Here is a 12,062-nt window from a genome sequence, read left to right as displayed (position 1 = left end):
AAGGTTTGATGGTTGAGAGGAAGCAGATAAAACAGCCTAACAATCAGAGTGCTTCCTCCCTCCCTCCCTTGCTCTCCCCCGCCATACACACACACACACACACACACACACACACACACACACAACATCTGCGCTCGAAGATCCATCTGTCCTTTTTGGTGATGGTTGTCTGTTGCTATGCTGATCAGAAGTTTGATGTCTGAAGACCCAAACGGTCTCCTTGGAGTCACTTTTCCCTCCTCCTCACTGTCTCCGGCCCCACCCTCTCTGGATTCTCCCAGAGAATGGACCCTCTGCACACACCTCTGCAGCCCCCCTCACCCTGTGCTTGTCCTGTCTCCTTGCTGGAGGGCAGGCAGCCCTGAGACCCAGGGAAAGTCACCCAGACAGAGCTGTGGCGTGGCAGCCGCAGGAGCACAGGGTGAGGGCTGAGCTGCTGCCTATGCAGACGGGGGGGACCATACGGCCTGTGAAGGCGGCCTGATCACTTCGAGGGGCCCCGGAGTTCAGACACGGGAGTTTCTGCTCTAACATTACATAGACAGTCCTGAAAAACCTCCTGCTGTGTGAAATCATGCACTGAAAATCAAACCAAACCAAACAACACTTGAAAACAAACAGGGGCTATGGGTAAAAAAGGTTTAGGGCAGATCACTCAAAACCTGTGGATATTTGTAACCAAAGCACTCACAGAAAAATAACAATTGCAGTAAAAACACTAACCCCATTCAATCTAGTATCATGGTCAGAGAATCCTTCAAGCCTTGAACTCCCGGCCTGTTCTTCCTTCTATGAGATGTAGGTCCTGGAGGGTATTCACTCTGAATAGAGATGATTTTAAAAATGAAAATTAAAAGCAAAGGCAGGGTCTGCCTTTATATATGGATCCATTGTTTTATGGGAGAAATGGCTGCAGTTTCTGCTCATGGATATGCAAATTATCCCGGTAGCTTGACTGGCAGGGAGTGGAGAGGCTCTTGAAACAACTGAAGCAGGACTGCTTGCATGAAAGGAAGGCATTTCTAGAGCTTTTAAGCATTTTTTTAAATTGATGAGGCTCGCTTTTCAAGTGGGAGAAAGCTTGCCCCCGACCGCTTCAGGCCATCACTGCGCTTGGGGAAACCATGTGTGCGGACCACAGAGGCCCGCCTTACACCTTGCCCCTCCTCCGACAATCCACAGTCTCTGTGAGCTACTTCTCGCCAAGCAACCTGCGGGGTTGCCGATTCCTCCCGCTGCTTAACCCTTGCAGTGAACCAGGGGCTGCCCTCCTGTGTCTGTGCTCAGAGGGGCCTGGCTTGAGGTTCTCAGACCCTTTTGAACAAGGGCCCACATTTTCATTTTGCGCTGGGATGGCGAGTTCTGTAGCTGACCCTGCCTCTGACCTGTCCCACCGCCCCTCGCTGGGGAGCAGACAGTACATAAGGTGAGAGGTGGGGCCTAACAAAGATTGTCCATCTTCAGGGACGGCAGCGCAAGACGGGAGCTGGGCTCCTCCTGCCTGTCTCCCCACGAGCCCAAACCAGTCCACTGCCAAGCTGGGCTGATTCTCCCACCCAGAACCCTACTCTGGCCTCCATCATCCCTGCCTGGACCAACTCGGTCCCTCTACCACCCACTACCATCACTACAGCCAGAGGGTCCCTTTATGGTACAAGTATAAGCACAAACTCCTGGCCTAAACCTCCCAGTGGTTTTGCATTTTCCTTACAAGAAATGACAAGATGTTGAAGCATTTGTAAGGCCCACCCGGCTGTGCTTCTTGTCGAGGCTCACGTGTCTCCCTAACTCCCCACGCTCAGGCAAGACGGGCTCACCTAGTTTCTCCAAGTCCCGTTCCTTCTTTTCGGTTCTTCTTCCTTTTCACACATGCGGGTCCCCCTGCTAGGTGGACCTATATCCCTGATGACTCATCCCATCTCAGGCTTTGCCTGGAAATGCCTCCCTTCCAGAAGGCTCTGTGGTGCCACGGGCTGCATGAGCCTCACACATGTGGCCACAAAGCTCTGCCTCTCTCCACTGCTCCTGACATCTGTCTCCCCGCTGTTTGCCCACTGGGCTCCAGGAGGAGAGAACTGTGACCGACACACTCAGCACTGCTTCCTCAGTGCTTGAACCATAATAGTAAATTATGCTCAGTAAACATCTACACCTTCACTGAGGAATGAGGGATTGGAAGCTCAGTAAGGTAGGGGGTACCCTCTATGTCTTAGAAACATTCAATTCTCAGATAAAAGACACATTCAAAACATATTATGGTGATCATGTGAAAACAGGCAAGAAAAGTGGTACCTCGGTTCACCAGGGACCCTGAGACAGGAAATCAACCCCTCTGGACCATTAACATCAGTAGGGCATGTGAATCCTTGGTGTTAGGGATGGCCACCACATGCATTCTTGAACATTCTGGAGTCAGTCCTCACTCCATGGAGAATCTGCACAAAGAGAAATAGATATGGGTCTTTGGTGTTTATTTAATGCTAGCGTCACAGAGTTATTTATGGTCAAATACCTCCAGATTATGCACTTTGGAATTTCAAATGCCTTTCCTTTTTTTTTTTTTCAGTGTAAAAGCAATACATCCTCATTAAATTTCTGCAGAATTTGAATGTTTATGTATTCTGTAAAGTGAAATCCCTTCCATTTAATCCCCCAAATTCTCCAGCAACGTTTTTCTCAGTAGGTGTGTGGTAGTACCTCATCATTATTTTACAAAATTGAGAGCAAACAAAAACATTCTTCTACAGCTTGCTTCTTTTACTTAACAAATTGTGGATACCTTTCTAGGGAAGTTCATATCAACCTCATTCTTTTCAACTTTCCTCTGCTGTTCGGAAAAATGAAATGACCATAGTTTAATTAGTACTGGTATCGATGGTAGCATAGGTGTTCCCAATTTTTCACGATTACAAACCATGCTGCAAAGACCATTTTAAAAAATATGTCCTTGCATAACTGGGTGATAGTTTCTTTAGGATAAATTCATTCCTAGAAATAGAATTCATGGGGCACATGGCATGAACATTTTAAATATTAATTGACATTGCCAAATTGCTTTCCACAAAAAGGTTGTGAAAAATGTACACTCTTAACAATCTGAGGGAACTCATACCAGAGAGGATGCTTTTGGGTGGAAGTGACAGAAAACCCAACTCAAAATGGTTTAAACAAATGAAACGTTTTGGATCATATAATAGGGAAGTTTGCTGTAAGGGCTTCACAGGTATGATCAGAGCCAGGTTGTCTCGGGCTCCTAGCTCAGCTCTGTGGTCTGCTGTGTGTTCGCCTTACTGCCAAGACAGGTCTCTCCTCATGGTCACAGGAAGGCTGCCAGCAACAACTGGGCTACATGGTCCAAGGTCCACATCAGAGGAATAGAACTTCCAGAAAGCACTCTGATCTGTTTCCTACTCTGATTTGGCTCACATGCTCACCCCAGAACCACTCAGTGTGGCCAGGGCAATGTGATGCGGGGGCTGGTTTAGCGCAGGGTCATGTGCTCTAGCCCTAGGGTTGGGTGTGGCCAGTGTGGTGCCCACACCATACGGAGGAGAATGAGTGTGCGGCCTGGGCCTGCCCCGTGCTCAGAAGTGCCCTGTGCTTGGTTTCCTGCTCTGCTGTCGTTATGTTGAAGTTCCTAAAAACTGTTAAAACAAGGGACCCCATATTTACATTTTGCACTGGGACCTACAAATCATGTAGCCAATCATAGATGAAAATTGGGGCTACTTTTAGAAAACAGAGAGAATGTAGCTGAGTTGACAAAACATAAATGTCCACTGCAATTGTCTGTGCTAAATAATATTATTTAAACTTAATTTTTCCTTGAAGAACTTTATCACTTGCTGTCTCTAATCCTTTGCCCTGTACATAAAACAGTGGGGCTAGGCTAGGTGGTCTCCACCAGTGTTTCAGTTCTGCTGTTCTCCAATGGATGTCTGCCTCCTTAGGCTGTGAAAATTAATCTGTACCTTGCACCAAGTTTATGGACACAGTGATATTAAATATAAGTTGTCTCAACTGTCCTGGTATTAAAAAGTCGCTGCAAATTAAAAGGAAAAAAAAATACCATGTTACAAGAATGAGAAAACTAAATTGATGGGCCCCAGCTTTATTCAGCTCTTAGAAACCACCAGTGTTATGGAAAATTTCCAAAAAGAAAAATCCCAAGGTTTAGGGCAAAGCTTTTTGAAGATTCCTGTAAATTAACAGCTTGGTGTAGTGGATTAGACATATTTTCTTAGTCTGCTTTCTTTTCGCAAGTAACCGAATTATTTTCCTCTAATTGAGGAGCAAAGCAGACACTTAAATGGCATCTAAGTATTTCTGATGTGTTCCCTTTTCATCCTCATAAATGGTTCCATCTATATAATTCAGTGAAAATTATATTATATGGCCATCTTTCAAAAAGGTGATTAATATTTACTTCAGCTATCAATATGTGAATATATTCTCTTGTAAGAAGAAAAAAAAACCACAGAAAATGGAGCATTCCAGGTGAGGTTAAAGTCCTTTCTGACCAACTCTCCCACCTCCCTTTCCCCATCACTCATTCTCCAACCTCATCCCTTCTCAGAGGTAATCGCTGTCATCAGTTCTGTATCTTCTTCTAGAATGTTCTAAGCATTTAGATATCTATGTATCTCCACAGAAAATGTCTAAAATTGTGTTGTTCTGTTTTGACATAAAAGGCATCATGTCTCTTTTGACTTTTTTTGAAACTCAACACAGCTTGGAGAGTTTTCCACGTAATCATACGCAGACCCACCTCATCCTTTTTAACTGCAGGAGAGTTTGTGCTGTAGAGATATTCCACATTTTATAAAGCCTCCATGGGCCTTTAGGGTGATTTATGTTTTTCACTATTTCACAAAAAATGCTGCAGTGAACATTCTTGTGTAGGCCTTTGAGGGCAGCGTGCTTGCCCAGCATGGACACCGAGAGGCGTTAGGAGGCCACAGGACTTGTCGCTTTCGGAGTCTCCATGATGTGGACTCTGAAATGGCTGACTGGAGGCTGGTCCCAGGATCCACCCCTCTGAGGAAGCAGAGGCAGTGAGACTGGGCAGAGGGGGGCCTTGGGCTGTGATGAAGCTGTACCAAGGCCTCAGTCACCCCGTGGTTGGGGGGTGCTCCGGAGCAGAGATGGCCCTTCAGTTATTCCAAGCTGGGGCCATGGGCCAGGGGTCTGCACCCCACATCACTTGGTCACTGGTTGTGGACTGCCTGCGGGAGGGGTGTGGCCTTGAAAGGTCTTCAGCAATCCCAGAGATGGGGGAGACAGGGGTGTGGTGCTGGGGGCTTGGCTGTGGCCGTCAGCCGGGAACACAGGGAGCAGCGTCTGGAGGGAGAGCTCCGGTCACGAGGGCGGGCTGTGGTCAGAGCCCCACAGGCCCACGGGGCCCTCACATTTAAAGAACAATGTGAGATTGCCTTTCATGGGCTGTGGACTTGCAGGGTGGGTGCGGTTTGGAGAGGATGCTTGTCAGATAACCTGAGGCAAGATTGGAGGCACCCAGGACAGGTGCCACCAGCCTGCAGTTTTGTAGTCATTTCCAGAAACAGCCTTGATCTGCAGCTGCTTAGATGATGTCATTCTGTAATCACTGGGGCAACTTCACCGCATCTTCTTCCCCTTCAAGGCAAACGGCCTTGAAGGTGACGTACAGGCTCTGACAGCTTGTCAAATGCCTCTGACCAGCGCCCCCTTCAGAGCCACTGAGACTCTAAATGTAAATTTTCATCTAATAACACATGCTGCTCTTGGGCGGCCACCTCAGTTGGAGGAACGTGAATAAATTGGGGTTTGATAACTTGTTTTTATACAATAAATTTTATTAAACATAAATGGGAATCATTAGATGAAACACTTAATTAAAACCATGGCCAAATTAGATAAATGCTAAGGAGAGTGCTCTAAATTTATCGCCCAATGATCTATAGGCTTGCTCAGTAATATACTCCCGGAAACCTCCTTAATGAAGCTATTAAGTGCATAAATATCATATGTGCCAACTGGCAAAATTTAGTGATGATCTATCCCAATTTACTTGCTAAGTAAATAAACCCCCTTGAAAGAAGCCACTAATTTATGCTGCTGCTGACCACAGGACAAGATCCCTCACCAGCCTGAAACAGACCTTTCAAATAGGTAATTTATTGTACCCCGAGGCTAGGAAGCAAGGAGCTGCTCACCACCAGTAGGCCATGGGCTTCTGAAGTTTTGCTCTACTTCTTGAACTTTCCTTCTTTCAAATGCAGAGCATACACCATGGGCCACAGACACAGCCAGGCTTTAATTCTCTATGCTAATCTGCTTGGAGTCTGGTGGAAGCGCCTTCTCTACTGGCAGAGGTGGGTGAGTTCTTGGTTGACCGGGCACCTGGGAGGCCCAGGAGGGCTGCAGGTAGGTGTGTGCGGTCTGGAGGTGTGGCCTTGAAGGCAACTAGCCTCCCCATCCCCACCCTTAGAGCCTCACTTATCTGAGCTGCCAACCTTCCTTGCTAACAGATGGATGACCTCCGGCTCCTCATTCAGGAGCTCAGGAGGGAGAGTGGGATGTAAGGATCCCCTGATGGTGATCTTGGCCCAGGGCAGGCGCTATGGGACTCGGCCCACCTTCCCTGTAGACCTCACTGACCTCCCCCACTGCTCTTGTGCTGCAGCTGCATCGGCAACTTGACAACCTGCCTTCCCCCTTCCCTTAGTGTCCTACCCACCCCCTGCCGCAACTAACCACATGGCTGTTCCCTCTCCCACTGATGCCCAGGCTGCCAGTTAACCTCTCCTCACCGCGTCTAAATAGGACTCGCGCTCCTGTTGTCCCTCATCCTGCCTTTTGCTTATTTCATAGTGCTTGTCACCACCTGACATATTTTATATTTATCCGTTTGTGGTCTGTCTTCCCTCCCATGAACGTAAATGCCAGTGGAGCCGAGGGAGGGAACAGTCACTTTTTTTATTCACTATGAATCTCTAGCACCTAATTCAGGGCCTGCCACACTGTAGACGCTCACCAATTTTTTAATAAATGAATGAATGAATGAATGGATGAATGAATGAACAATAAGCAGCAGCCACTTGGAGCCTGCACTGTGCTGGGACAGGAGCTACAGCTGTCCCCAGAAGGGTTCTCAGCGAGCAGGGATCTGAAGTGAAGTCAACAGGAGATGACAAACAAGCAGGCTGAGTTCTTTCACAGGAAGTGAAGTGCGGGAGGGAAGCAGCACACGGGTGGGAAGAGTGGGGACCGGCCAGGTTCCCTGGAGAAGTGAAGTGGAAGCCAAGTCCACAAGGGGAGCCCCCAGGGGAGCAGGGCTGCAGAGGTGATTGGCTGAATGATGCCAGAGCCAGAGAGCCAGGGCGGGAGGCTTGGTCCTGGAGGTGCATGCCTGCTGATGGGAGGGGCAGCCTCGGGGCAGCTCAATCACTCTGAGAACGTGTGCAGCAAGTGGGGAGGCCGAGGACAGACCAGTGATATGCATGGGCCCCGAACGAGACCAGCAGCAGCTCCCAGAGGCAGGGCGGAGCCAGGAGCTGAGGGTCCCAGCTGAGAGGAGAGACCAGCCACGGGCTCCATCAACCCAGTCACCTGCTCCTCTGCGGCCAAGAAGGGTCAGATCAGGAGAAGCATGTTGGCCTGAGCAAGGGGCTGCTGTGGGTGACTGGTGGGTCCAGGCCAATCCGCAGTGAACGGACGGGAGCGTGACAGGGTGAATGGAGACGGGGGTGGGGCACTCTTTCCAGGGGTTTGGCTGTTGGATCTGTAACAGTAAATCCCATTGACTGAGGAGAAACCTGAAGCTCAAGGCTGCTCAGGTGGACGCAGGTCCATCTACCTTTACGGCATGGTTGCGGTCATTCTGATAGTGGGTCCCAAGTGCAGACATGTTTGGGAGATGCTTTCAGGTGGCCCAGGGACATGGCACCAAGGGACCAGCCACGTGCATACCAGCCCTGGCCTTTCCAGCTCTGTTATTCCTGAACACAGAAGCAGAAAGGCTCCTGGAGGTGCTAGCTGGTCTCCCACCTGCCAATCTGCCTTTCCCCCCAAGACAGGAGCCTTGGCAGACAGCAACATCTGCTGGGTGCCTAACACAGACTTTCTTTGAACCGATTTCTAAGATCATCTTATACTGCAGGTGAGGGAGGTTTGTTTTTATTAAGGTGGAGATATCAAGTTTCTTGTAAAAATACATTCAGTAAGAAAGTGAGTCAGTTGAATAAAAAAATAAAACGTTAAGTAAATCAGGTAATGTTAACTAATAGGAAAGATGCAGGGCCATGGGAGGTGGTGCAGGGTGGGACACCCTGGGCCCTATCAGGCCACAAGGACGGTCTGACTTCACATGTTCCAGTGAAGGAGTGTTTTGTGACAATGGGTCTGGGGATTCTATTTACCATTCTACTAGGTTGAATAGTGTCCCCTAGAAATTCATGTCCACTGGGAACCTCAGAATGTGACCTATTTGGAAGGAGGGTCTTTGCACATATGATTAGTTAAGATGAGGTTGTACTGGACTAGGGTGGATCCTAATACAATGACATCTGTGTTTGTTAGAGGAAAATCTGGACACAGAGACAGCCATACAGGAAAGAAGGCCCTGTGATGACGAAGGCAAAGACTGGAGAGACACAGTCACATGCTGAGCAACGCCAAGGATCGCCAGCAACGCCCAGAAGCCGGAAGAGGCACGGAAGGATTCTTCCCAGGCACTTTGGAGACAGCATGGCGGTACCGCTAACATTTGATTTGACTCGCAACCTCCAGAACTGCGAGAGGGTCCCATGCTGTTGTTTTAAGCCCCCGGTTTACAGTCATTTGGTTACAGCAGCCACGGGAGACCGATACGGCCACATTCTGAAAACGGATTGTTAAACTATCGATTAATAATTAAGAAAAATGACCTTCCTTGGTATATTGATGAGCATTTTGATATTCATAACATTTCTTTCTTGCAGTTATCGTCCTGGGTGAATCCTTCTGAGGCCATAAGGTAAAAACATAAGATTCTGACCCAAACCATGGAGTCTTCATAATATTAAATGTATCTTATCTTAAAAAATATAGAAAACTACCAACCTTTGCATGAAAAACAGGTTTTTGTTGATGTATATTTTTATTTCCAATAAATCTGATGAAATCAGGCAGTGGGACAGGTGGCCTGGCTTGGAATAATGATCCTTCTGGATATATCCTTGTCTTGTTCTCATTCACAGCCTTAGAGGTATAAAAGCATATTTTCATAAAACGAACCCTTCCATGTGAAAGCAGATTCATCATTTGGATCCATCATTAATTTCCCAATGATGTTCTCACTGGCCATAAAAAAGACTTAGAGCTCTTTATGAAAATTTTATTCCGGAGAAAATGGTCTTGGAACATGGTTTGCACCGACCTCTTTTAACCTCTGGTTCCCTGTGTTATTATTATTAAGTAATAATGCTGCTTGCTGCCAACATCATTCTTCCCTCCTTGTACTTCAGAAACCAAGCGATGCCTTTTGGAGTGGAGGACAAGTCAGCACTTAGTCATCGCCTTGTGCTCCTGGCCGGTCCCCATACGCCTGCCTGGATCGTAGTCTTACATCATCTTTTATGAGTACATCAACTTATTTGCAATTAAGTTTAGATTGTCTAATAAAATCTGGTGACATTTTAGCTTACAGTTTATGTCCCAGTAAAAGGCTCCAAATGTTATTGCCATAAGAATCCATGTGACAACCCAACATAAACCTTTTCTTTCGGGCTGGACAGCTGACTGTGCATTTAGAAACAGTCGGGCAGGGAGATGTAGGGACCGGGGTTGTGATGTTGACGATTCCTGAGGGCTGCATTTCCACTGTCAAGTTCCCCTTCTAGAACTCAGAATGGTTCATCTCTTTCTTTCCTTCCTTATTACCGTGGTAAGAATACCTGCCATGAGGTCTACCCATTTCGCCTTTCCACTGGTACTAACACAGGCACAGTGTTGCTCAGCAGACCCCTAGAACTTACTCGTCGTGCATAACTGAGCTTCACGCCTCTTGAACGTCAACTCCCCTCTTCTCCCCTGCCCCAGCCCCTGGCAACCACCAATCTACTCTCTGCTTCTATGAGTCTTGCCTGTTCTAGATTCCTCATGGAAGTGGATCATGCAGTCTTTGGCTTATTTCAGTGAGGATCATGTCCTCCATGTTCATTCCCGTGGCTGCATACCGCAGGATCTTCTTTTTAAAGGCTGAAAAATATTCCATTGTGTGGATGCCCCACATTTTCTCTATGTGTCCATCCATGGACCCTAGGTTGTTTCCCTGGCTTTGGCTACTGTGAACAGTGCTGCAATCAACACGGGGGTGCAGATATCTCTTCAGATCCTCATTTCAAATTCTTCTGGATACATGCCCAGAAGCGGGATTCTGGGTAGAAATGGGTTGAGATGCCTCTGGTCGCGGACTTTAGGTTTGGGCAATAGATGTGAGAGCTGAAGAAATTGCAGAGGAAGTCAGGCTTGCTGGCAGGATTGTTTCTGGTCCTCAGAATATCAGGCCTCGGAACTCAGCTTAGGAAAGGTTACTTTCATTACAGTCGTTTAGGAGCTAAATAAACATGGGGCTCAGAGATTCTCAACTAGGAATTATTTCCTCCCAGGGACATCTGTCTGGGGACATTTCAGTTGTCATACTTGGGGTGGTACAGGTATCTAGTGGGTGGGGGCCAGGGATGCTGCTGAATGTCCCACAGTATGCAGGACAGCCCTCCACAGAGAATGACCCAGTCTAAAACATTGATGGTTACACGGCTGAGAAACCCAGATCTAACTGAACCCTCTTAACGACACACAACCTTGACTTTCAGTCCTTGTCTTTTGTCTTTGAATCATGCTTTGCTCAGTTCCTGAAAGTGACGGGTCTGCTCTGAATGAAATTATGGATAACGCAGGGTGCTGGCTGGCTGGTCTCAGCCCTTGCTTGGTTCGGGAACGCAGTGAACAGCAGCCCAGAGAAGGCTCTCAGTGTTTTCGGGAGAGAGGAGACACAAGAGTGGATGTTACAGCCTGGGTTTGGGAAGGAGAAGAGACCCAGTGAGCTGCTTCAGTTTCCTACTGAAGGAGATGCAACTTAGAAGCAGTGACTTCATTTTCAAATAGAAGTGCAACCTATGAGGAAACAAAGCCTCCCAGTGCTTTGGAAGTAGCCTTCCAGAAGCCAGCAGGATTTATGACCCGGAACTATGCTAACGGGTGCTCCAAATGAACCTCTAGGTATAACTCGGATGAATTGTGGAATATTCCATGACTCTTACGCCTTAAAAGCTTACAGATTCCAGAAATGAAACCAGTTCATGCATAAAATATCGGCTCTCAGAGCAGTCATTTTCATGCTTGCCCTTGTGTGGGGATCTGTGTTATAAAGTATTGTGGTTAGACCCGAAAATCCTCCACCATGTGGATCGAGACCTCGCTATTTATAGCTCTCCTCATGGTGACTTACAGCGGGCGCATTAATCTCCGTGTGAATTCTGAGCTCCCAAACGCCTGCCTAAGGAGATATGCTAAAGCCTTTTCCCTGTGGCATTCTTCCAGACAGAATTTAAGAGACACCAGAGGATGGCACATTTATACTGAGTTTGCAGTTTCCTGAACATGAAGATGAACGGCTCTCAGTTAAGGAACACAGGTCAGATAGGAGCTTGAAATTGAGTATTTGAGCTGACACAGGAGAGAAACACCGAGAGGCTTCGTGAAGTTTGCTGTGTCTCTAAGCTTCCTAAGACCCTATGATTAGAAATAGATTGAGGTCAGAGAGTGTGGTCCTATTTGAATTAATGAAAAGGCCAAATTGCCCGGAGTGCTGGTTTCCGCACTGCGTGTCTGACTGCTGGGTTCTGCGGCGGGGGAGGGAGATGGCGACCAGCGCAACCACCCCCCACCCCGCCCCCGCCCCCGCCCCCGCTCCGGCCCTTCCGCTCCACTCCTTGTCTGTTTGGTAATTTGAGATTCCAAATAAGATTTCTGTGGAGAAAAAGACAAAATGACTCTGCCATTAATTCCAAGGAGTAGGGACTGTTAATGAAGAGATCGAA

The sequence above is a fragment of the Balaenoptera musculus genome, chromosome 15, assembly GCF_009873245.2.
Source record: "Balaenoptera musculus isolate JJ_BM4_2016_0621 chromosome 15, mBalMus1.pri.v3, whole genome shotgun sequence".
Taxonomy (NCBI): Eukaryota; Metazoa; Chordata; class Mammalia; order Artiodactyla; family Balaenopteridae; genus Balaenoptera; species Balaenoptera musculus.
Note: the sequence above shows the minus strand (reverse complement) of the source record.